General features: G+C 45.9%; 1 protein-coding gene across 2 annotated transcripts in view; it reads left to right on the forward strand.

The window, feature by feature from the left end:
* Positions 1-22,854, forward strand: part of FAM107B (family with sequence similarity 107 member B) — a 214,780-nt gene that overhangs the window by 122,225 nt on the left and 69,701 nt on the right. The window contains exon 1 of one of the 2 annotated variants that reach the window (XM_023511402.1): positions 14,893-14,985. The exons of the other annotated variant lie outside the window; for it this stretch is intronic. The gene's annotated coding sequence lies outside the window, so the exon portion shown is untranslated. Of the gene's footprint in view, positions 1-14,892; positions 14,986-22,854 lie in introns of those variants that run through there. 2 annotated transcript variants of the gene reach the window in all.

Below are 22,854 nucleotides of genomic sequence, written 5' to 3' on the forward strand. Positions count from 1 at the left end.
CATTTTTTAATTGATCCTTCTTTCCTTTCTTCTCTTCTTCATCCTGTTCTTATTTTACCCAGCTGCCCACTTTATTTTTATTTTATTTTGCTTTCTTTACTCTCATTAGCCGACTATTATGATGGCCTGTTTCTGTCATCATTGTTCTTAATTCAGAAAAGTTTTGTGTTCTTTGATAAGCCTGAAAGAAAGTTTGTCCCACACTTGCCAATAGTATGCCCTCTGGGCTTTCCACTTTTTTATACCAGGCTGACCTAGGCAATGGAACAATGCCTTTTATCGGCCTCTTGGTGTGATTCCACCTCATGCATATTCATTTGCGACCTCATTAGTAGTCCCCTGGGCTTACTTTATGTCATTGGGAGAGTGCTGAGAATGGTGGAAATCTCAGTGAAAACAACAACCCTTGTCATTTCATTTGCCATGGTATTTTTGAAGCATGAGTTTCTAATAGTGCCGTAGAACTGCTAATCGGATTGTTTTTCTATATAGAAAACAGAGTCTTTAAAAACAGTCATTCTGCAAACGTGTGATCGACCCTAAGTTCAGATTTATTGCAATTTCCAATAAAGACACACAGTTCTGCCCACATGCAGATCAGAATTATTTTTTTCAAAAACACTGTCCTTAAAGATCTTTCTTTATCACAAGAATGGAAAAGCAAATAGCCAATGTCCTCAGTACTGATATGAAGCCAGTGGACAATCTAATTCACCCCCACATAGAAGAAAAACTCATGGAGGGAGGGGGAGCCAGGGAGAGGGGAGGAGGGTTTGGGGTGCTCCCACTGAATCAGCACAAATGTGGGGGTGTATGGCACACCTTTTGGTGCAGGACATAGCTGCAAGAGGGACCCTACCTAACAAATTCCAATATTATGATTTGGTTACTTGTACCCTCACATTAACCTGAGATTTAAAAACAATCTTTCTTTAACACAACAAAGAAATACCTAACCTCTTTTAGAATGTTTTAAAATAATTATTATAAAACATTTGAGTGAATAAAATACTCATCTAAGTTTTGGGGATTATTTCATATAATTGAGAAATATTAGAATGATACCTTAGGTAATTCTATTATTCTGGTTTTGGTTTTTGTTTGAGACAGAGTCTCAAGCTGTCACCCTGGGTAGAGTGCTGTGGCGTCACAGCTCACAGCAACCTCAAACTCTTGGGCTTAAGCAATTCTCTTCCCTCAGCCTCCCAAGTAGCTGGGAGTACAGGCACCTGCCACAATGCCTAGCTTTTTTTTTTTTTTTTTGGTTGTAGTTGTCATTGTTGTTTGGTAGGCCCCGGGCTAGATTCGAACCTGCCAGCTCCTGTGTATGTGGCTGGCGCTCTAGCCACTGAGCTGTAGGCACCAAGCCTATTATTCTGTTTTTTAATATAATTCAATAACTATCTAGCTCCAATGATGAACCTTTCATGCTGCTAAGTGCTAAAGAGATTAAAACATGTACTCCTGCCTACCTTCAAGATTTACAGGGGAATTAGGGGAAAAAAGACATGTACAGAAAATTATCATATAGGGCAGATACATTTGTGACCTCATTGTGTATAGATACAAGTGCTTTCTTTTTAATCCATCTCCCAAATCTAGTTTACTCCTTACAACACAAAGATACTTAAAATGTACACACATTTTCAGAAAGAAAAAAATTGTATTAAAATGGTAATACTCAATACATACTGGTAACATTTGTTATCTTGTATATTGTATCTTGTATTTCTTATAATTGCAAAAGTCAAAGGTGAGTCAAGGATTACAAATTTAATACAATTTTTTTCTTTCTTAAAATGTGCTACATTTGGGGGGTATCCTCTATAAGTAATTTATAAATACTGTTATAAAAATCAAATAAAAGAAGCCCTCTGTCTACATTACAAAAGTTAGGGAAGGCCTGGTGAGGGGAGTCAGACTCAGCAGAAACTTAATTTATGGGCACAACTTTAGCTTTGTTGTTTGAGGGGGTGTCGGCAACAGAAGTTCAAAGGTGGGAGGAAGCGTGTTCTCACCAAACTGGGGCAGACTGGCTGGAGCAGACGGTTCCCTTCAGGGAGGCCTGGGTTCAACGTCTTCTCAGTTTGGTCTTCTAAGAGCAAAAAGGACATTCGTTAATTCTCTCACTACAAGGTCATTCATTTCTCCCATTTGTAAACAGCAAAAACAGAATAAAGGAAACCTTTCTGGGCCCCACATGTCCCTCAATCTACTACCCTTGATGAACTTGGCTCTGCTACCTGCCTTCAATTCCTCTCCTCCCATCCTTTCTTGAAATCACCCAGGTTGGGACTCCATCACCTCCCCCTGCTCTGCTTCCCTGTGACACTTGAGTTGGTACATACGAATTCCTGTCTCATGAGACCTGCCATGAGATCTGACCATGCTCCCATCTTGAAACCCTGGCCTTACCTGGTTCTTTCTTAGTATCTTCGGCTCATTCCCAGCAGCTTCCTGACCGTAAGTGACAGGGTGGCCCAGGACACAGCACTCAGTTGCTCCCCTGGTGGTAGACACAGGCTCTAGCTGTTAGCATCACACATACAGAGATGGCCCCTGAGTTTGGAGCTGCGGTCGGGACCTTCCCACCTAGCTCTTAACCCATATCCAACTGCTTCCTCCTTATCTTCATTTGGGTGACTCCTGACATCTCGCACCCATTGTCCCCCAAACTGAACTCCTTTCCCACAGTGGCTTCCCTCCACCTTCCCTTCTCTGAAAACGGGAGACGTCATCCTTCCAAGCCCTCAGGCCAAAAGCACTGGAGTCAGCCTTGGCTGTGTTTTTATTCCTATTGCACATACAATCCATTAGCAAATCTGCTGGCTGTCCTTCCATAATATCCACCACGTGACCATTTCTCGCCACATCCCTCCCCTCCTGGGTGATCGCAGCAGCCTCTGGGGTCTGTTCTCAATGCAGCTGCTGGGTGATCCTCCTAAAATGTCCTGTCAGACCAGGTCCCTCCTCTGTTCAGACACCCCCAGTGGCTTCCAATCTTGCTCAGGGCCCTCTGTGATTTGTGGCCCTCCCCCAGCTCCAGAGCTGCCCTCATGGTCTGGCGTCCACTCCTTCTGGCTCACACCCTCAGCCGTGCTGGCTCCTCCTCACACCCTCAGCCATGCTGGCTCTGCTGTTCTTGAACTTAGCAAGTGAGCTAACCTTGAGACTCTGCACTTGCTATTGTTCTAGCTGCCTAGAAAGCCTTTCCTCCAGGCATCTGAGCAGTCAACTCCTTCACCTCCTTTAGGTGTTTGCTCAAGTGCACTTGCTCAGAGAAACTGTCCCTTGCCACCTTCTTTGAAGTGACATTCCTCCCATTTTCCATCCCCAGAGCATGGCAGTAGGGAATGCTGTCTGACATCCCACAAGCATTTCTACTTTTCTTCTTCCTTTCTGCCATCCTTTTCCCTTTTTGACTCTTTCTTCTAGAGTATACATCTTTTAATGGCTGGGATATTTTTCCTAGAATATACATCTTATACTGGCTGGGATATTTTTCTGATTGTTCAGGGATTACAACAGTGCCTGGCACAATGAATGTACTAAAAACTAAATACATTTTAAAGATGAACAAACCCCCATTTTTCCGATGAGAAGACTGAGTCTTAGAGAAGTTGAATAACTTGACTAAGGTTACTCAGCTGGTAAGGAGGCAATATGGGCTATACTCATGTCCTTTGGTCTGTGGATCTAATTAATCACAATAATATTTAGCCCCTCTGATAGGCAAAATAAGCATTCTTTCCTTTCTTTTTTATTTTCTATTTTATTTTAGTTTTTAATGACAGAGTCTCACTTTGTCATTCAGGCTGGAGTGCGGTGGCCTAATCGTAGCTCACTGAAAACTCCTGGGCTCAAGTAATCCTCCTGCCTCTGCCTCCCAACTAGCTGGGGCTACGCGTGCCCACCACCTTGCCTGGCTGACTTTTTTTCTCCTTTATTTTACACAGACAAAGTGTTATTCTCCAAGGCATTTTAAATTATATTATTCGATGACTTCTTTATGACTTGAAAAGTTTATGATTTTTTCCCCGTTATTGAGAGTTACAACTTGCTCAAAAATAAATAAGGATGATAAAAGAACATATTAATCCCAAACCCACGTGTTACTTTATAGATTACTAAGGGTTTTCTTTGGGGATTCATTTCCAATCTGAGAAGATAGATAAAATCAGTAATTGTTATTTATTATGCAATGTAGTAAAGCAAGTCAGTAAGAAAAATTTCATGAAAGATGTCTCCAGGAGGGCGGCGCCTGTGGTTCAAAGGAGTAGGGCGCTGGCCCCATATGCCAGAGGTGGTGGGTTCAAACCCAGCCCTGGCCAAAAACTGGAAAAAGAAAAAAAGTCTTCAGGATCCTTCATGACTTAGTTCATCTGTTTTCATTCTAAGCATCCAGAGAATGTAGCTAATTTGGGCATAATTATCCAGACATAGGTTTTGACGATTGTTTATGAGACCCAGGTCTTTCTAAGTCATTAAAGAAGCTACTGTTCCTGAAGAAGTGTAAAGTTCTTGTTTTAAAGTCATTTTCTGATTCATAGCGGTAACTCATAAGAAAATGCATTGTTCTGAGAGTGAACTTCTCCTGACACTTGTATTTTGTTAATTGTCAGCACAATGAATTCATTTGCATTGGATCCTTAGGACAGCTGTTTAGGGGAAACGAAAACCATTTATTTCTTTATTTAAAAAAAAAATTTGTGTCCTTTTTTTTCCCATTTACTTTTTATTCTAGATATTCATGGGGTACCAGTGTAATTTTGCTACATTGATATATTGCACTGTGATGCAGTCAGGGCCTTGGGTGTGTCCATCACTGAAGCAACACATGATGTAGCCACCGGGTCCCCACCCCCGCCAACCCCCAGCTCCCCAAGTCTCCACTATCTGTGTGCCACACTCTGCTTCCGTTGTATACATTATTTAGCTCACAAGTGATGGAAAGCTGTTTCTTAAGAAATGAAAGAAGTAACTTTGGATTTTATTTTATTTTGTTTTGTTTTATTTCATTTTATTTTGATGAGTCAGAGTTTCACTCTGTTGCCCCAAGCTAAAAGCGCCATGGCATCATTACAGCTCACAGCAACCTCCAACTTCCGGGCTCAAGCGATCCTCTTTCCTCAGCCTCCTCCTGAGTATTTGGTACATTGTGGTGGGTACCACAGTGCCTGGCAAGTTTTTCTCTTTTTAGTAGCAGTGGGGTCTCCCTCTTGCTCAGGCTGGTGTCAAACTCCCAAGCTCAAGTGATCCTCCCACCTCGGCCTCCCAGAGTGCTAGGATTACAAGTGTGAGCCACTGTGCCCGGTCTTAACTTTGAGTTTTAATAAAAGAAAAGCCAGTGTTCTGGCTTTGTGGGGGAAGCATTGTATAATTTGTTTTTCTGGATTAGCCTGGCTGATGTGGGCTGTCTGGGAGATGGCTTGAGTCATAGTGCACGCTAGATGAGGCAGATGGATGGAAAGCTTTGCAGTGAGGATTGCATCCGTGTGGGCCAGCCAGAATCTGATAGAGAGGAAAATGTGACCTGGGAGGAATGATGGAGAAAGTCATAGGTTGGCTTTGTCACCAAAGCAGATATGGGGCCCGAGAAAGGAGAGGAAGGTTATCTTGAAGTCTATGCGGCAAAAACAACAATCAGGGGTACTCTTGATGAGAGACTTCAGGGATGAGGAGGGGAATTGAGAGTGAGAAGTCCACTACGCTGGGCTCAGGCGCTCATGCCTGAAATCTTAGCACTTCGGGAGGCTGAGAAAGGAGGATTGCTTGAGCCCATGAGTTCGAGACGAATGCAGAAAACATAGCAAGAGCCTGTACTCTAAAAAATAAGAAAATTAGCTGGCATGGTGGCACATGCCCATAGTCCCAGCTATTTTGGAAGCTGAGGCAGAAGGATCACTTGAGCCCAGGAGTTGGAGGATTGCAGTGAGATGTGATGATTCAGCTGCACTCCAGCTTGGGTGACAGGGTACCTTGCCTCAAAAAAAAAAAAAAAAAAAATCCCCCAAAAAACCAAAACAAAAAACAAGCAAAAAAAAAAAAAAACAAAAAACTGAAAAGAGAAGTTCCGCTTTTGATTAGTCATACTGGTAAATCCTGTTTTAAAAGATGACAGATCATAGGTGGCGCCTGTGACTCAATGGGTAGGGCGCCGGCCCTATATACTGAGGGTGGTGGGTTCAAACCCCACCTGGCCGAACTGCAACAACTAAAAAAAATAGCCAGGTGTTGTGGGCAGCGCCTGTAGTCCCAGCTATTCAGGAGGCTGAGACAAGAGAATCCCTAAGCCCAGGAACTGGAGGTTGCTATGAGCTGTGACGCCATCGCACTCTACCAAGGGTGAGAAAGTGAGACTCTGTCTCTACAAAAGAAAGAAAGAAAGAAAGAAAGAAAGAAAGACAACAAATCATTCCAACCAAGCCAAGAATTGTCATGTGCAAATCATTATTAAAACTGAGGTTCAGGCTGGGGGCGGTGGCTCACACCTATAATCCTAGCACTCTGGGAGGCCAAGGTGGGTGGATTGCCTGTGTTCACTGGTTCAAGACCAGAAGGAGACCGAGTTTCTATAAACAAATACACAAACAAAAAAATAGCTGGATGCTGTGGCAGGTGCCTGTAGTCCCAGCTACTCGAGAGGCTGAGGAAAGAGAATCACTTGAACCCAAGAGTTTGAGGTTGCTGTAAGCTATGACGCCACAGCACTCTACTGAGGATGACAAAGTGAGGCTCTATCTCCAAAATAAATAAATAATAAAATCAAGGTTCATATAGCACTGGGTTCCTCCTATCCTGTGAGGAAATTTTAATCTCCAGTTCATTGAAAGTTGCTGGGACTTTCTGGGTTACCTATTTCATCCTGACTCACTTGTAGCAAGTTGTATTTTTCTAGGAACTTGTCTAAACTTCCAGAGAAAGTTGTTCAAAGTGTTTCTGTGTCCTCCTTTTAGTTTGGGGTATCTACAGTCATTTCCAGTTTTTTTAATGCATTCTCCGTATGACTATCTCTCAGTCTCTGTGTCTCATCCTTTTGGACAGAGGTTTGTCAACTTTTCGAATCTATCACAGACAAAGATGGTCTATCTTATCTTTGCATTTCTTGCTTTGATTCTTCCAAGTAGCTGTGTATGACGGTGATGCAGATGATAGCAAATGGCTCACACAGTTGTCGTAAAGAGGAATGAGCCGGGCAGAAACAGGTGCATATCCAAGTACAGTTTCCTGCAGTGTGTTTCAGCTGTTGACTGAGAAAAGCGAGGTCACCAGGGCAAGCTGGAATCTGAGGACAGGGCGGGTTGTCCTGAACGCTGAGAGCGATCGTCTGAGAGCAGGACAAGGAGAGGTAGGAAACATTTCTAGAAACTGCCCTCCCCTGCCCCCGAGCACTCTGTCCTTGGATCATTCACTTTTTTTCTTTTCCTTTGCACAGTTCGAACTTTTGTTAAAATGAACGTTATCCCGCCATTGCTAACATCAGTTTGTATTTTAGTTCATGTTATGTTTTGTGTTCCCACTGGAAAAGCAGTTTTAAAAATGTCCGGTAATCATTAGCAGTTCTGAGGTGTGGGTGGCACCCTTCCCCAAGCAGAGTTAATAAGCAAACCTTCTCCGGCAAGATTTCACAGGAGTTGCAGTTTGGACTCGATGTGCAAACTTAGAGGGGACCAAACAGACCCTCTTTTCCAGCCAAGTCTGGGCAGCAACAGCGCTATTGCCAAACTTTGTATACACACGAGGACTAATGAATAAATAAATAAATATGCTATGAAAGTGTTTGCCATTAAGTCCAGAAGAAACTGAAGGCTACAGTGAGGTCACCAGGCAAACCTCATTGGCCCTCGCCTTGTCTTCTTACCATTACTCCATGAACTGAATTTATTGTAATGAATGAAAGGTGGTGGATGAGTATATAAAAATGGTATTCAAGTGGATATTACTCATCCAAGCGTTCCAGGGGGTACTTCATGCTAATGCAAAATGTGTGCATCTACAGTGAATTTCAGAACGAAGAAAAAGAGGGAGTGAATTGTAGAACATTCTCAGTAAAATGGCCATTTGTACTCTGTCAGTCATGGGAATCAGGAAATACATGAGGAATCATATTCATTCTCTTTAAATGCAGAGAAGTTTGTTTCCCCGTTAATATCTCCTGTTCGTATCTTTTGACAGGATGAGCATTTGAGGATTTTTTTCCCCTCTCTCTGCTTCCCAGAGATTTTTAGTTTTAATGCACAGGAAGACTCGCAGGAAATCCTTTTTCCTGCTTTTGCATTTATGTAAAGAAAAAGACATAAAACTCAGATCCCTGCGTCTCATTCTGTAGTCATTTGTGACTAACAGCTGTTTCAAGAGAGCCACCATTTTACAGACTCCCTTTAATTTTGAAATTGTGAACAGCAAAGAACAAGCGTTTGATAAAGACCAAGTTAAGCATTTTAGGCGATACATACACGAAAGGGTTTGAAAATATTAGAAAACTCTCCTGAGTTTTAAATTCTCTACAAGTGGCAAAGCATTCTGCTACATCATGAATTACAGCTCTGGGTAGAGCTTGCAAAATGCTTTGTAGGGGGTAACTGCTGCAGAAAATACCCGTCTGCAGTATTGGCACTATTTAATGAAATGATCCCGCTGCTCACAAATGCTCCTGCACAGAAACTATTTTAATGTGAATGCTTACCATCTAGTTCACTGCACAGTCATTCAGACGTAAATGTATCATTTCAATCCGTTGTGAGTGCTACTAATTTTAAATGGTAGATATGTGCTACACGTACTTGGCCAACTACACAAAAATGTTCCACAAATGAGGTCTACAAGTCTCTTCACTGAAGAGCCTTATCTTCCTGGGCTATGGAACTTTACATTAATATTATGCAATAAACCATGTAAACTAGTTAAGCAAAACAAACACCCCTGTTATATTCAGATTATTCTGCTATTTGAGTGATAAAATTAGGGTGCCAGAATCTTAACTTTGTTTTCCTTTCCTTGTTTTTTCGGTATTCAGGTTGTCAGGGTTCCGTGAAGGCTTACTACCTGTTGGGCAGTGCGGGAGTTAGGTTGTTACCCATTAAGAATTCCTTCTTCTGCCCGGCTCCTAGCTTCCCTGAGTAACTGCTGAGCTCTGCGTGGATGCTTTGCACAGCTCCCACCTTCCACCTGCCCTCATGTTCTACATGTTTTATCCTAAGAAGCATCTGCCTCTCTGCCTATTTGTCCATCTGTTGCAGAATTCTAAGACGGCCTCCATGATTTCTGGCCCCTGTTGTACACACACCTTCTCCAGATATTCAGTCATTTTCTAATCTAGGTGCGGCTTTGAAGGGATTTTGCAGGTATAACCAAGGTCTCAAATCAGTTGACTCTAAGATTGGAAGATGATCTGGGTGGGGCCTGAGCTAATCACATGAACACTTGAAATCTGAGTCTGGAGGAACTCAGAGATTGGAAGCCCAGAGGGATTTCTTGAGCTGACTTGAGGAGGGAGAGGACTACATGGCAAGGTATGTGGGCAGCCTGTGGCAGTGGACAGTGGCTCCCAGCTAGTGGCTAGGAAACTAGGCCCTTAGTCCTGCAACCAGACACAAGTGAATTCTGCCAGCAATCTGCATGAGCTTAGAAGAGGACTTCACTTCGAGCTGCAGATAAGATGAACCACAAGCCCCACCAAGACCTTGATTTTGGCTTTGGAAGGCCTTCAACAGGGAACCCAGCCATGCCACATGTGGAATAACAAAATGGTGAGCTAACACATGAGGGTTATGTCAAGCCACCAAGTCAGGGTAAGCTGTTGAGCAGAGCTTCATGTCTCAAACACTGATTTAGGACCTGGCCAATCTTAGTTCCATTAGAGTCCTAAAGCCTTTTCTTCATTCTATTTTTTTTTTCTTTCCTTTTTCTCTTTTTTGTTGAGACAGAGTCTCACTCTGTTACCCTGCACAGTCTCACTCTGGGTAGAGTGCTGTGCCTGTCATAGTTCACAGCAACCTCAAACTCCTGGGCTTGAGCAATCCTCTTGCCTCAGCCTCCTAAGTAGCTGGGACTATAGGCACCTGCCACACCACCCAGCTAGTTTTTATATTTTTAGTAGAGATGGGGTCTTGCTCTTCCTCAGGTTGGTCTTGAACTCCTGAGCTCAAGCAATCCACATGCCTCAGCCTCCCAGAGTGCTAGGCTTACAGGTGTGAGCCATCACGCCGGGCCAGAAGCCTTTCTTCATTGCTCTTTTCCCCCTCCCCATTCCTATTCTAAACAAAAACAAATAAGGAGAAATTAATTATTTTCTTTGACCTATCAATTCAGGACATGAGGCTCATACCAGTTTATCAAATCAGTTCTTATGGGTGTTATGCTCAACAGCAAAGGGCTTTTGTTTTGCTTATAATCAGAAAGATTTCCCTTGAGACTGTATTAGCACCTGTTGCTGTTACCCTCCACTACTAGTTCCTCACGTCTGATTCAGGGGAAGATTATTTGCAAAGGGGGCCACAACGGTTCCTCCTCTCCTAGGACTGTCCTCAGGTCCCTTTGCAGTGTGACCCACCATCAAGGGATGGGATCTGTTTTCCCAATATTGGATCAGGGCTGGCTTTGTGATGTTTTGGAATGATAGAATGCCCCAGAATGACCTGGAAGCTAGAAGGTCACCCCTTCCTTTCACCCGTGTGGACTCAGCTGCCATGTGGGGAGGCCCTGGGCAGGGGATCTGAGATGCCCATGCTGATAGTTGCAGTTAACTTCTGAACTTTGTGGCCACCTAGGACAAGCCAGTCCTTGGCCAACCTCCCAACTGACCGAAAATGCAAGACAGGGCTGGGCGATCACCACAAGGCATGGAAATGAGATATCCTATTGGAAGTTTGTCCCAGCTGCCAGCCCCACTATATTGTGAGTAAATCATACACTCTTTACGCCAGTAAGTGTTGAGGCTGATTTGTTATACCCTGATAGATCACAGATAATAGATATTAAATGACATGGCTTTAAAAATATAATTTAAAATTAAAACTTTATTTCTTTTTGAATATATTATGACCTATTCAAATGCCTCTGTACTCTGTGCACAATTTACAATATATAAGAGTTTATCCAGAAAAACCAATTTCCCTCCTCTACGGCACTGCTAGGCTTTTCTCTTCTCTTTGGAGCACTTCAGGATGATGCTTAGGGCTCCAAGTAACAATTTCAAGATTGTGCACAGGGAAAATGACCACAGTGGAAGATACAAAGCAATGTATCTCATTCCGAATTGATTCGCTTTGCTCTGTTTTATGTCCCCGAATGTTCATCTTTGCTTTCTTCAATTCTCCTTAGGAATGAACTTAAAAGGCCCCCAGATGTCAAAGCAAAAGGATGAGGTGAAAACTGAGTACATGGGTGAACCTGTGGGTGGGTCAGTAGGCTAAGATGGAAAATTATGATGTGAGTTTCCCAGTAATGTGAGACTGGAGACTCTCTCGCCAATGATGGGTTAAATGACTCAGATCCCATTCAGAAGAGTATTTTCTTCGTGTTATATTTTGAGGAAGGAAATCAGTAAAGGTTCTCCAGGCCACCTAGTAAACTTCATCAGCCCAGGAGTAAACACTTAAATATAGCACAGCAGGGTCCTGGGCCACCAGCCGACCTGGCCTTTCACAGCATCCTATCCACATTCAGAATGTGGGATCTACAGGACCTCAGACGCAGGCCGAGAGTCTGGTTCTGCCTGGTGTAGCCCTGGGAAAGCCAGCTGTGCCCAGACTTCTTCATTCAACAAACATCAATCACACACAGACTGACGTGTCGCAGGTGCTGTGGTGGCTGCTATGGACACAAATATAAATATCACCTAGTCCATAACCTTGAAGTTCTTATTTCCAGGGTCCACCCACAGTGGCTCCAGAGGCCCCAAACCAAATTGGATACTTGATCTTACCTGTATCAAAATCCCCCTAAAATCCCCTAGGGATGTGAAATTGCCTCAAAGACTGGATTTAATGAATTGGTCTTGGCCCCCTGACTTTGAATAAAGCTTAGAATTGAGAAATTCAAAGTAGATATTTGCTCTCTACTGACTTGTTTTTGGATGAAAAGAAATTATGGTATGGGCACGGGGTAGGGTCATGATTTGGAGCCTGCAGGCTTTTGTCTCCAGGCTATGGAACAAGCCATGTTTCCTTTTCTTCCAGAGGCCAAGGGAAAGACTGTGTGGTCACTTATCACATGCTCTCTGCCCTGTGGCTTGTCACCACAGATGTTTGTCTAGGTGGGGACAAGTCAGGGTCTCTGGTGCTTTACCAAAGTGAGACTCTAGAATCCAACACATGCTGCTTCTGTTAGTCTGCTGGGGCTGCCACAACAGAATGCCACAGGCTGGGTGGCTTAAACAGGACATTTTATTTTCTCACAGTTCTGGAGTCTAGATCAAAGTGCTACTGCAAGGCGGTTTCTGGTGAGGTCTCACCTTCTGGCTTGTAGATAGCCACCTTTTTGATGTGTCCTTACCTGGCCTTTTATCTGTGTGTGTTCAGAGAAAGAGATTTTTGGGGTCTCTTCCTTTTTGGATAAAGTCACCAGACCTGTGGGATTAGGGGCTCACCCTTATGGCTCATTTAGCCTTACTTACCTCCCTACAGATCCAGTCTTCAAAACATTGAGGGCTGGAGCTTCAATGTATGAATTGTTGGTAGGGGGGTAATACAATTCAGTCCATAGCAGTCCTTATATGCCAGATACTATGTGAGGTATGGGGTTGGAAAGATACATGTCCAGCACAAACTCTGCTCAAAGGGGCATATATTTACAATACAGTGCAATGATGACAGCACCATGCTGGGTACAGGAGGGGCAGAAAAGATCGATTCAGTGAGCACGTCAGGGAAGGCTTTACAGAGAAGTCTGAGTCTTAGAGAGGAGATGAGCTCCTGGCGGTGGGAGGTGGGGCGGAGGCCTCAAGTTGAGAGTCTAACACGTTGACATTGTCATTCTGCCATCCCGTCTTCATCGTCACATCACAGGGCAGGACCATTTAGCACTCTGCCTCGGCAGAGCCCCAGGGTGTGTGTGTGGGGGGATATAGGAGAAACTCACAGAAGCGGTCAAGGTGATATCAGTACACTAAGCTATACTATGGGCTACTGCTGTGCTAAGGAGCTTGGACTTGATCATGTAGCAAGAGTTGGGCCCCCATTAAAGAGTTTTTAAGGAAGAAGTGAGCAATTTGCACTTGGAAAGTTCATTGGGGAAGCAGTTGGGAGGAAAAGAGTGTGAGAGATTAGAGGCTGGTGTCAGTTAGGAACCCCCTGTCACAGGGTGTCGGCAGAGCCCCAGGGCAACTGTGGCAATGCAGGTGGATAGAGGGGGAATGCTGGGGATCTGGTACAGTGCACAGGACTTGGAGTTGACATCAGTGTGGGAAGGGAGAAAGAAGGATGCTTCCTTGGTTCTGGTTTGGTTGCTGCTAGAGCCATTATCAAGAACACAACACAAAAATAGGGAGCTAGGGAAGAATCAGAGGAGACATCGTGGGTAAGCTCACACATTTCAGCTTCCTGGGCTGGGAAGAACCTTCTTTCTTTACATCTGTGGCAGATGACTCCACCTCTCAGTGGGCTTCAGGGACATAGAGGTGTCCAGATTCTTAAACAGCCAGGGGCTGTGGCTTCGTGTGTTGTGTGTGATGGGAATCCTCAGAATAAGGACTTTGTTTACAAAAATCCACAGTTGACTATATGACTACAGCCCAAGCTGTTTTAGTCGGAGAAGTTTCCCAATAAATAACCACTTAGTCATCTGTTGCCAAGACAATGAGAGAGCTTTTGATCTAAAATCCATGAACCTGTGGTCCTTTTTGTGGCTCTGAAACAGATCCTGGTTTTGTACTGCTGTGATTCAGGTGCATGGTAATCTTAGAGCTGCAGGGTTGGCCAGAGAAGCAGCCTGCTGTAAAAGAGCTGAAGAAAATGAAAGGCAGAGAGAGAGAAAGAGGTAAAATAAACTCTTTCTTTCTTGTGCACAAATTTAAATCTCTTATTCCCCTTTGATGAGGGAGTAAGTGGAATACGAGTAGATTTCTAGGTCACTGGGTGTTGAGTCCTGGCTTGACAGTAAGTTTGTCCAATTACAACAAATCCGTTTCTTTTTCTTCCCTGGTTCCTTTTGCGTTTTCTTTCAAGCACTCAGGCTCTCTGAGCATCACAGGTGTGGAGTGGGGATAGAGCACAGATACCAGGCAGCCAAATGAGAGAGAGAGAGAGAGAGAGAGAGAGAGAGAATGTGAAAGAGAAAGGGGGAAAGAGGATGTATGAAATGAATGAGGGAATGAAAGAGAGAATGTGTGTGAGGGAATGAGAAAGAGAATAAGAGAATGCGAGAAAGAGGAGAAACAGAAAAAGGGAGAGCCAGGGAAGAGAGATCAGAAAGGAGAATGAGACAGAAAAGCAGAGAGTGCGATGAGCGCGCGCGCGCGCACGCGAGGGCTTTGATTGTGGCCGTGAACCTGCGCCTGGCACCGTGCCATTTCCTCCTCTCACCTGGTGACTTTCTTCAAACATTCCCGCTTCCCTTCTGAGAATCCCCTAGAATGTGTGAGGCTGAAGGCCAAGCACGGCAGTCGCCAACCAGGCCGAAGCCACACAAGGCCGCCACCCACCACCTCGCACTCGGTCCTGGGACCGACCCCAGGGTTCCAGGCGCGGTCCTCCTCCGGGGGCACCGCAGAGCACGCGGGAGAGCGGGGCGGAAGGAAGGCGTGGGCGTGTCCCGGGCGGAGACTCTCCGTCCTCGCCCCGCCCCCGCCCCGCCCCGCGGGTTAATTCGGACTCGCGGGGCCGCGGGGTGTTAGAGCTACCCTGAGCCGGACGGGCGTGCGGGCCTGGCCGCCGCCGGAGCTGCCTTCGCGCCGCCTGGGGCCGCCGCCGGGCAGTCAGGCCGCCGGGGTTGCCGCGGGCGCCCGGAGCCAGACGGAAGGAGCCGCACGCCTTTGTGCGCGCCGAGGTGGGTTCGCCTCCCGCACTTACTTTGCACACAAAGACGAGGGGCGCGGGGAGGCGGGCTGCCCGGGGGGAGGCTGCGCGGCTGCGGCCGGGCTCGACCCCGGCCCTCGGGGACCCTCCCTGCGGGCGGTCGGCGGGGCAGCACGCGGCGGTGGGGCGGGGGGGTCCCTCGTGCGCGGGAGCGCGGCGGGCGTACTGGGGGCCTGGGTCACCCCGCGCCGCTCCCGGGGAGGCGCCGGGACTCGGGGATGGCGTGCGGCGGGGCCCGGGCGGTGGCCCCGGGAGAAGGGCGCCGTGGGGCGCAGCGAGGGAAGGGAGCCTGGGCGGCCGCTCGGCTCATTGTTGCCTCCTCGGCCCTGCCGAGGGGAACCTCTGCCCGGAACGAGGTGCGCTGCCCGGCCGGGTGCGCCGCGCGTCGCCAGATGCCCAGCCTGGGAGCCCGAGGTCGGCGGCCCGACGCCAGCCGCGGCCCGGCAGACAAAGGCGGGGCCGCGGGGGGTTGTCCCCCGCTCGCAGGGTGGCGGTGACACTGATTCCAGTGTGCAAGTAACTTTTCCTTTTTCGACTCTGCTCTGTCTGCATTACTCCAGTGAACTCAGCATATGGGGTGGCGTCTACACACCAGAAAATTTTGGGTCCCATCATTTCCCTCCAGGCATCTGCTGGTCCCGGGAGGTGGCACTGATGCCTATGGCCAAGTTTTAACATGCTGTGTAAAAGGATGGTATCACCCCCTTGTGACATTTGGAAGAGGATGATCTTATTCTCCAAAGCAGGGTACCAACGATATCGTTCCTTGCTCCAAAGGCTTACAGTCAGTGACAGAGCAAAGTTACGTGATTGGAATGGGTGAGATATTGAGGGGACATACAGAAAAGCAGAATGAGGCCTGCTAGACTTCACATTCTTAAACTTGAGAGTTCCTGCCAACAGGTTCATTAGTTCTCTCCTCTGGTTACAAAATTGTAGCCCACCAAGTTGCTTTAAATTGACGTAGTGTTTGGGGTGCTTGTCTATAGAGATCTCTTCGTGCTAGTAGGTTCAAGTTTAAAACTTCTAGATGTAAGATTATACATAGTTATTAAAAAATTAGAAAAATATAGGAAAAAGATCTCTCATGTGCCCATTACCCAAATATAACAAGTCATATTTGTTTGATTTATGTTTTGGCTGGTGTGTGTGTGTGTGAGAGAGAGAGAGAGGGGCACTAAATGAAGGTGTTATTGATTCTTTTATTTGTCACAGCAGTCTGAAACATGTTTAGTAATGATAGTTCTACGATAACGGTTTGCCACTTTCTCACACGATTAATACGGACAAGTTGTTTTGAAATACATCTTCTTACAGGCTTGCAAATAACCACCTGTACAGAAGAGAGAGGAAGGTGCGGGAAACATCATGTAATTTACACTTTTGGAAGAATGGGTTGACAAAAAACTTTGCTGGAATGTATTCTTTGGGTTTCAGGAGTCATCGGGGATTGACCTTTTTTTTTTTTTAATGAAAATATATTTTTCAGCTTTTGAAATATTTAAAAAGTAAAATTGTGTTGTCAGATTCATGAGAAATATGTGATGAAAAGGAGTTCTTTTATTGTAGCAGTTTAGGGAGTCTCAAGGTGGCTACAGGCTTACTTCTGAAAGACTTTCCACTGTTAAAATAAGGTTTCGTTGTAAATAGTAGTGTCGAGTGCATGGGTGTGTCGCAAACAAAAATCATTATTCAGCCACAGATTTGGCCCCTGGATGCTTTTGTCATCGCATGCTTTTAGTTTCTCCTTGTAAAATTTTGGGACCTTGGAATTCTCTAAGTGGCAAAATAAAAAGAAGTCTTGGAGACAGCCATTTAAAAGTAGGTTGATCATTAGGATGATGCAAGACTTTTCGAAGTTAGAAGAAGAATGTGCCAGAAGGAAGTTGCGGTTCTGAGCTGGCAGGTGCATTTTTACTCATCTTAATACTTGGGCTCTTTAATGGACATGCACGCTCAGGGTTGTGTTGCAGTGTGGTAGTGACCTATCCGTGAGTGAGTCAAATGTGTGGTCTGCTGTAATGATGAGCCATTCCTGCAGGCATCCTTGTACCCTTCTCTGTACAAAAGGAATTCCAAAAGGTAAGTCAGAATCTCCTACCCTGGGGGACTAGAGGGCCCTTTTCTGGAGGATTAAAAGTGAACTTGGTGTGTGCTTGAGAGCAGTGAAATGAGAAAACTCTTATAGTTCCCAAATGATGGGAGGATGGATATTCTCATTCATTCATTCATTCCCTTGATTTTTTTTAATTTGATTGTTAATGTCACAAGTAAAGGTGGATAAGATTTTTACTGATTTTCCTCAGGGATGGTTGAGGGGTAGAAGACTTTTCTCCTGACTGAGAGAGGGAACACGGAGGGAGTAATAGGGTTTAGTGTCATTACTGATGTCCCACCTGCCCCTTCCCTCCAGAATTCTGTGTGCAAGTGTTGGGAGTTTGGTTAGCTGAGATCTAGATTTTGAGGATTTGTAGAAGTACCTGGATTTGTTGGGGAGTCGTGGCCCTCTAAGTCTAGAGACAGTGGCTGTGGGCACTAGCCTGTTCTGTGGCACACTCTGGACCTACGTGGGGTGGGAGTCTCTGTGTGTCACAGGACCTAGAGTAGCCTTGAGGTGACCCCATGAGACCTCTCTGCATTTCCTTCTCTGTTTCTCTTGGGTAACTGTGGACTATTTTTGCTTTTTCTTGTAGAAGCAAACTGTTTTTCTCATCTTTTCCCTTCCAGTTTAAGAAGTCCTGGGCCTTGTCCATTTGAACTTCTCCCCGCTGAAGTACTTAAGGAATGCGCTGATAAGTTCACTTTTCCCATCTAATAGTATTGATTCCAGTACGCCAGCAGCAAAAGAAAGATTATTTGGCAAACTGGCTTGGGTTGCCATTTAGTCAAGGGCTCTTTCTGAGGCTGAAGGGGGGCTTCACTTGTCACTCCCTCTTTACTCCCCAGATGTATAAAGGTCCGGCCCCTGACCTTTGCTGCAGGTAGCAAGACTGGTGGGATCCTCCTCCTTGCGGCAGGGTAGGTGAGGAAGGTGTTTAAAGAACTATTGTACAAAATCACATAAAAAATTATTTAATTACCAGTGCTTTAACAGCCAGGAAGGAAAAGTAGCACTTTATGAATTAAGATATCTCAGAAAGAATGACACAATTCCCAGTGAGAGTGTGGGGTGGGGTGGGTGGGAGCAGGATTTCCCCGGGACTGCTCAGTTAAGGAAACTTAATGGTGGTGTTCCAGCATCCTTGCTGAAGGCAACTTCAGGGCCAGAAGCCCTGGAAGCCAATTGAGGTGGACTGTGGTGTCCCGAGCCAGCCTGGATTCCCAGGAGTAAGGGCTAAGGACATCGGACCACAGCGGTGCCCACCGAGAGTTTTGTTACAAAGAAAAAAGAAGGGTTTGTAGGGAAAGAGTAAGAAAACTACTTGCTGAAGAAAATTATGCACCCTCCCCCCAAAAAAAACCCCAAAGAGAAAAGGAACCCTTATTCCAACTTGGGTGAACTGTAGGAAAGAAAAAAAACAGCAGGAGAGAGGCAGAAAAAGGGAAGGAATGTTACTTTGATGCCAGGTGAACTCTTGACTTTGAGATTGCCTTGTTTTTTAATGAAAATAAATCAGCTCTTAAAACATTTAGGAGATAAACTTGCGTTCTGAGATTCATGAGAAATGAGTGAGGGAAGGGAGTTCTTTTTTGTAGAATGAGGCAGAGCAGCGGCTCTGTGGCCAGATCCACGCTTGTTTTTGGAAGACTTAGCACCGAGAAACTGAAATAAGGTCTCCCTGCGAGCTGTGAGCAGTGTTAGGTGTGTGTTCGGTGGAAACAACAACAAAATCATTGTTCAGCTATGGAGTTGGCCACTGGATGCTTTTGTCAGTGAATCCCTCCCGCACCCTGCCAAGAATGTTCTCCAAGGATGGGAGTTCAGCACACCGTGTAGTAAAGCAGGTTGTTGGGTCTGTGCTGTGTAGTGGTGTTGGGGCGTGTGCCGGTGTGGGTCATGTGGTTTCGTGGCAGTAATGTTCTCTCCACAGTAGCAAAGTCTGGGCCTTCCAGGCTGTGGCAGCCAGAGCTGGGGTGTAAGCAAAGCTTGCCTTCCGGGCCGTGTGAAGGCAGGGGCCCTCTGGCTGAGAGGCTAGTGGAAAAGCCCCTAGCAGTGTGAGACTTAGGGGTCTTTAAATGGGGGGACACTGAGCCTCGGAAACCTTCTGGCTTAGGTACGTGTGGTCAAAGTGTCCTTCTTGAACAAGGTTGAAAAAATGCAGGTAGCAGACCAGCTGTCCCCGTGTGGCCGCTGTGGACACATGTGGGTGAGGCATCTCTCTCCTCCTCTCTTCTTACGGACCTGAGTTACACGGGACCATCCATGCGTGCCAGTCCTGCTTGGCCCCAGCTCCGGGTTGCAGAATGGGCAAGGTCCTTTTTTGTGGAACAGAGCAAAGGTTTGAGGCTCTGAGCCATGGACATCAGAGTTAGAATCCAGGCTTCAGCTTTGGGACCTCCAGCAAGTCATGGAAGGCCTGTGAGCTTCAGTGTTTCTTTCTATTTGTGAGCTCGACTTGGTAATATCACCTGCCTTCTGTGGCACGGTGAGGACAGATGCCAGGTCAAGAAGTCCCAGTGTGTCATCTTGGAGACTTGGTGGGTGGTGGGTGTTTATGCTGCCATGTCAGTGCCCGCTGTCTTTTAGAAAAAAATGTTCCTTTAAAACATTTTAAAAATGTTTTGATGAGAAGAACACTTAACATGAGATCTACCTGCTTGACAATTTTTTTTGTTTTTTTTTGAAACAGAGTCTCACTTTGTCACCCTGGGTGGAGTGCCATGGCATCATAGCTCACAGCAACCTCAACTCTTGGGCTCAAGTGATTCTCCTGCCTCAGCCTCCCAAGTAGTGGGGACTACAGGTGCCCAGCTCAGTACCCGGCTATGTTTTTCTGTTTGTTTGTTTAGTAGGCCCAGGCCGGGTTCGAACCTACCAGCCCTGGAGTACGTGGCCAGCACCCTGCACACTGAGCTATGGGTGCCCAGCCTATTTTTTTAAATTATTTTATTATTTTTTATTTCCTTGCTTCTTTTTTCTTTTTTTCTTTTTATTTCCTTGGGGTTTTTTTTCCCCCCCTTGGCTGAGACAGAGTCCCACCCTATGCCCTGAGCAGAGTGCAATGGCATCATAGCTCCCTAGAACCTCAGACTCTTGCTGTGGGCATCGCCTCAGATTTTAGTGATGCAATGATGTCCAGCTGCTGGCGGAGGGACACTTGGGAGGGTGAGCGCCTTCCTCTCTTGTCCTCACCTGGCTCTTCAGTATCTCTTCATGCTTTCAGGAGAGTTTTAAGGATAACCTGATTTTGATATTAGAAATAGCATGTTTTGTTCTATTCTTGGACACAAGTTTTTGGCATTCTTCCTAAAGTGTCCCAATGAACTATATAGGAGGAGGGCTGTGACACTGTAAGTTCTGTGCTGTTATTAATATAGGAGACAGAGCATGCTTTGTGAGGGTTAAAGGTCATGCCTCAACCAGGTTTGAAAGCTTCTGGGTCTGATGAGTTTATAAAAATCATCATATTATATTATGAAGTCCTATAGAGCCATTGAATAGAGTCCAGCAGTGTAATCCGAAGTCCTTTATGAATGTTTGATACAGATGGATTAAAATCTCCATGTCCTGGGAGAAGTTCAGAAGGTCGTTGTGGATATGTGTATGCAGAGGGACTTTATTTATAGTATTCTTTTATGTCATTTGAAATAGATAAAACTGTGATCAAGATTCTTTTTTCCTTGGTTTTTAAGTGGATGCTCATAGTGTAGTGTATGGGAAGGAGAGAGGACTGAGACTTTTAGTATTTTCAGACTGGTAAGCCTCAGCTCACCGAAAGTGGTATATGATCTTGGAGCAGGTCATTGCTTCTCTTTTTCTTGAGGGTGAGATGGAAGCCTACAGGCTTTATATCTGCCGTCTTCAATGCCTGGGCTGCAGACCCGTGCTGGTCCCTGCCCTGTGAGGGACTGGCCACCCAGCAGGAGGTGAGCGGCAGGTGAGCCAGCAGAGCTGCCTCTGTATTTACAGCTGCTGCTGTCGCTCACGTCACGGCCAGAGCTCCACCTCCTGTAAGATCAGCAGCATTCGATTCTCATGGGAACGTGAACCCTATTATGAGACCCTAAATGTGCCTTTAGTCCCCAACTCCCATTTGTGGAAAAATTGTCTTCCATGAAACCAGGTCTCAGTGCCAAAAAGGTTGGGGACCACTGCTTTATGTAATACCCGGTTGTCCTTCTGGGATTCTGATAACACGTAGGCCACCGCTCCAGCGTAGGTGAGCAGAAGCAAGGCCTAGAGTAGAGAAGACAAGCAGCTGTGTCATCTTTTAGGTCCCTGCAGTTGTGGGTCCAGCCTGTTACCTGTGAATGGGAGGCATTGTAGGAGTGACAGGCAATCAGACTTAGTGTGACCTAGGATAGTCAGTTAACCTCCCAGGACTCCCGTATTCTATTTTTTTTTTTTTGAGACGGAGTCTATGTTGCCCTTGGTAGAGTGCTGTGGCATCACAGCTCACGGCAACCTCAAACTCTTTGGGCTTAAGTAGTTCTCTTGCCTCAACCTCCAAAGTAGTTGGGACTACAGGCACCCACCACAAAGCCTGGGTATATATTTTTTTGTTGTTGCAGTTGTCATTGTTACTTTAGCTGGCCTGGGCCAGCTTCAAACTCGCCAGCCTCTGTGCATGTGGCTGGTGCCCTACCCACTGAGCTATGGGGCACCACTAGGACTCCTGTATTCTTGCCTGTATATAAAAGGCAACAGTAATCATGGCATTCTTTTCATTACCAGCTAACAGTTCTTGATCACTTCCCGGGTGGCCAGCCATTGTGTTAAGTGCTTTATGACTTCATGCATTCAGCACATATTTAATGAATGCTACTGTGTGCCAGGCACTGTTCTGGACCCTGGGGATCTGTGGCTAGGTTGATGGCTAGGCTGGACAAAATCCCTACCCGCATGGAGTTCACATGCTGGTCAGGTGACAGCCAGGGGGCTGGCGTCTGCTGGGGAAGCAGGCCTCAGGGGTGAGCCCTCTCTGAGGAGGGGAATTTGAGATCTGAGTGAGGCAAAGGTTGAGCCTTGTCGTGATCTATCAGGGCAGAGGCAAGTGCAGATAGCAATCTAGGAAGGCTGATTCCTAGATGGAGCCAGGTGGCTGGTCAGAAAGAGGGATATGAGGTGGGATTCCTGTAGGCCGTGGTTGGGACTAGGCGATGGGGAAACCATTCTATCAGCCTTGCATTTATAAATGGCTCCCTAGATGTGGGGGGCAGCAGGTACTGCAGAGGGGCCAGAATACAGGCAGGGAGATAAGTGGGCATAGAGCTGGGGGGAGGGCTGAGAGCTGATATGTGAGTGCAAAAGGAACCCTGAGTGACACCAGCTGGGTGAAAGATGGGGCTTTTGTTGATGTGGGAAGACAGCTGATGGATTATCGGAAAGTTAGCATTGTTTTATTCCCATTTTACAGATGTGGGAACCAAAAGTGAGAGTAGTAAAAGGTTTGTCCTGGGAAGAAGCTGAGCCGGGATCAGGATTTGAGTCTGATTCCAGACCAGTCTTTACATTTTCATCCATTCTGCTATGCTCTGTAAATACCTGGATTTACCATTGCCAGATGGAAGCGAATGTACCTGGGCAGACACTTTGGAATGCATTTTTTTTTAGGCCAGTTTTATTGAGGTATCACTTGTGTTCTGTAAGTGTTAGTAAATTTGTAAGGTTGGGCAGCCTCCCCTCTGTTCAGGTTTGGATTTGTAGTCTGTTCCTCCTCCCATTCCTAGATGTTTTTTC

This window comes from Otolemur garnettii, unplaced genomic scaffold (assembly GCF_000181295.1).
Source record: "Otolemur garnettii isolate 467f Iridium unplaced genomic scaffold, OtoGar3 scaffold00019, whole genome shotgun sequence".
NCBI classification, from domain to species: domain Eukaryota; kingdom Metazoa; phylum Chordata; class Mammalia; order Primates; family Galagidae; genus Otolemur; species Otolemur garnettii.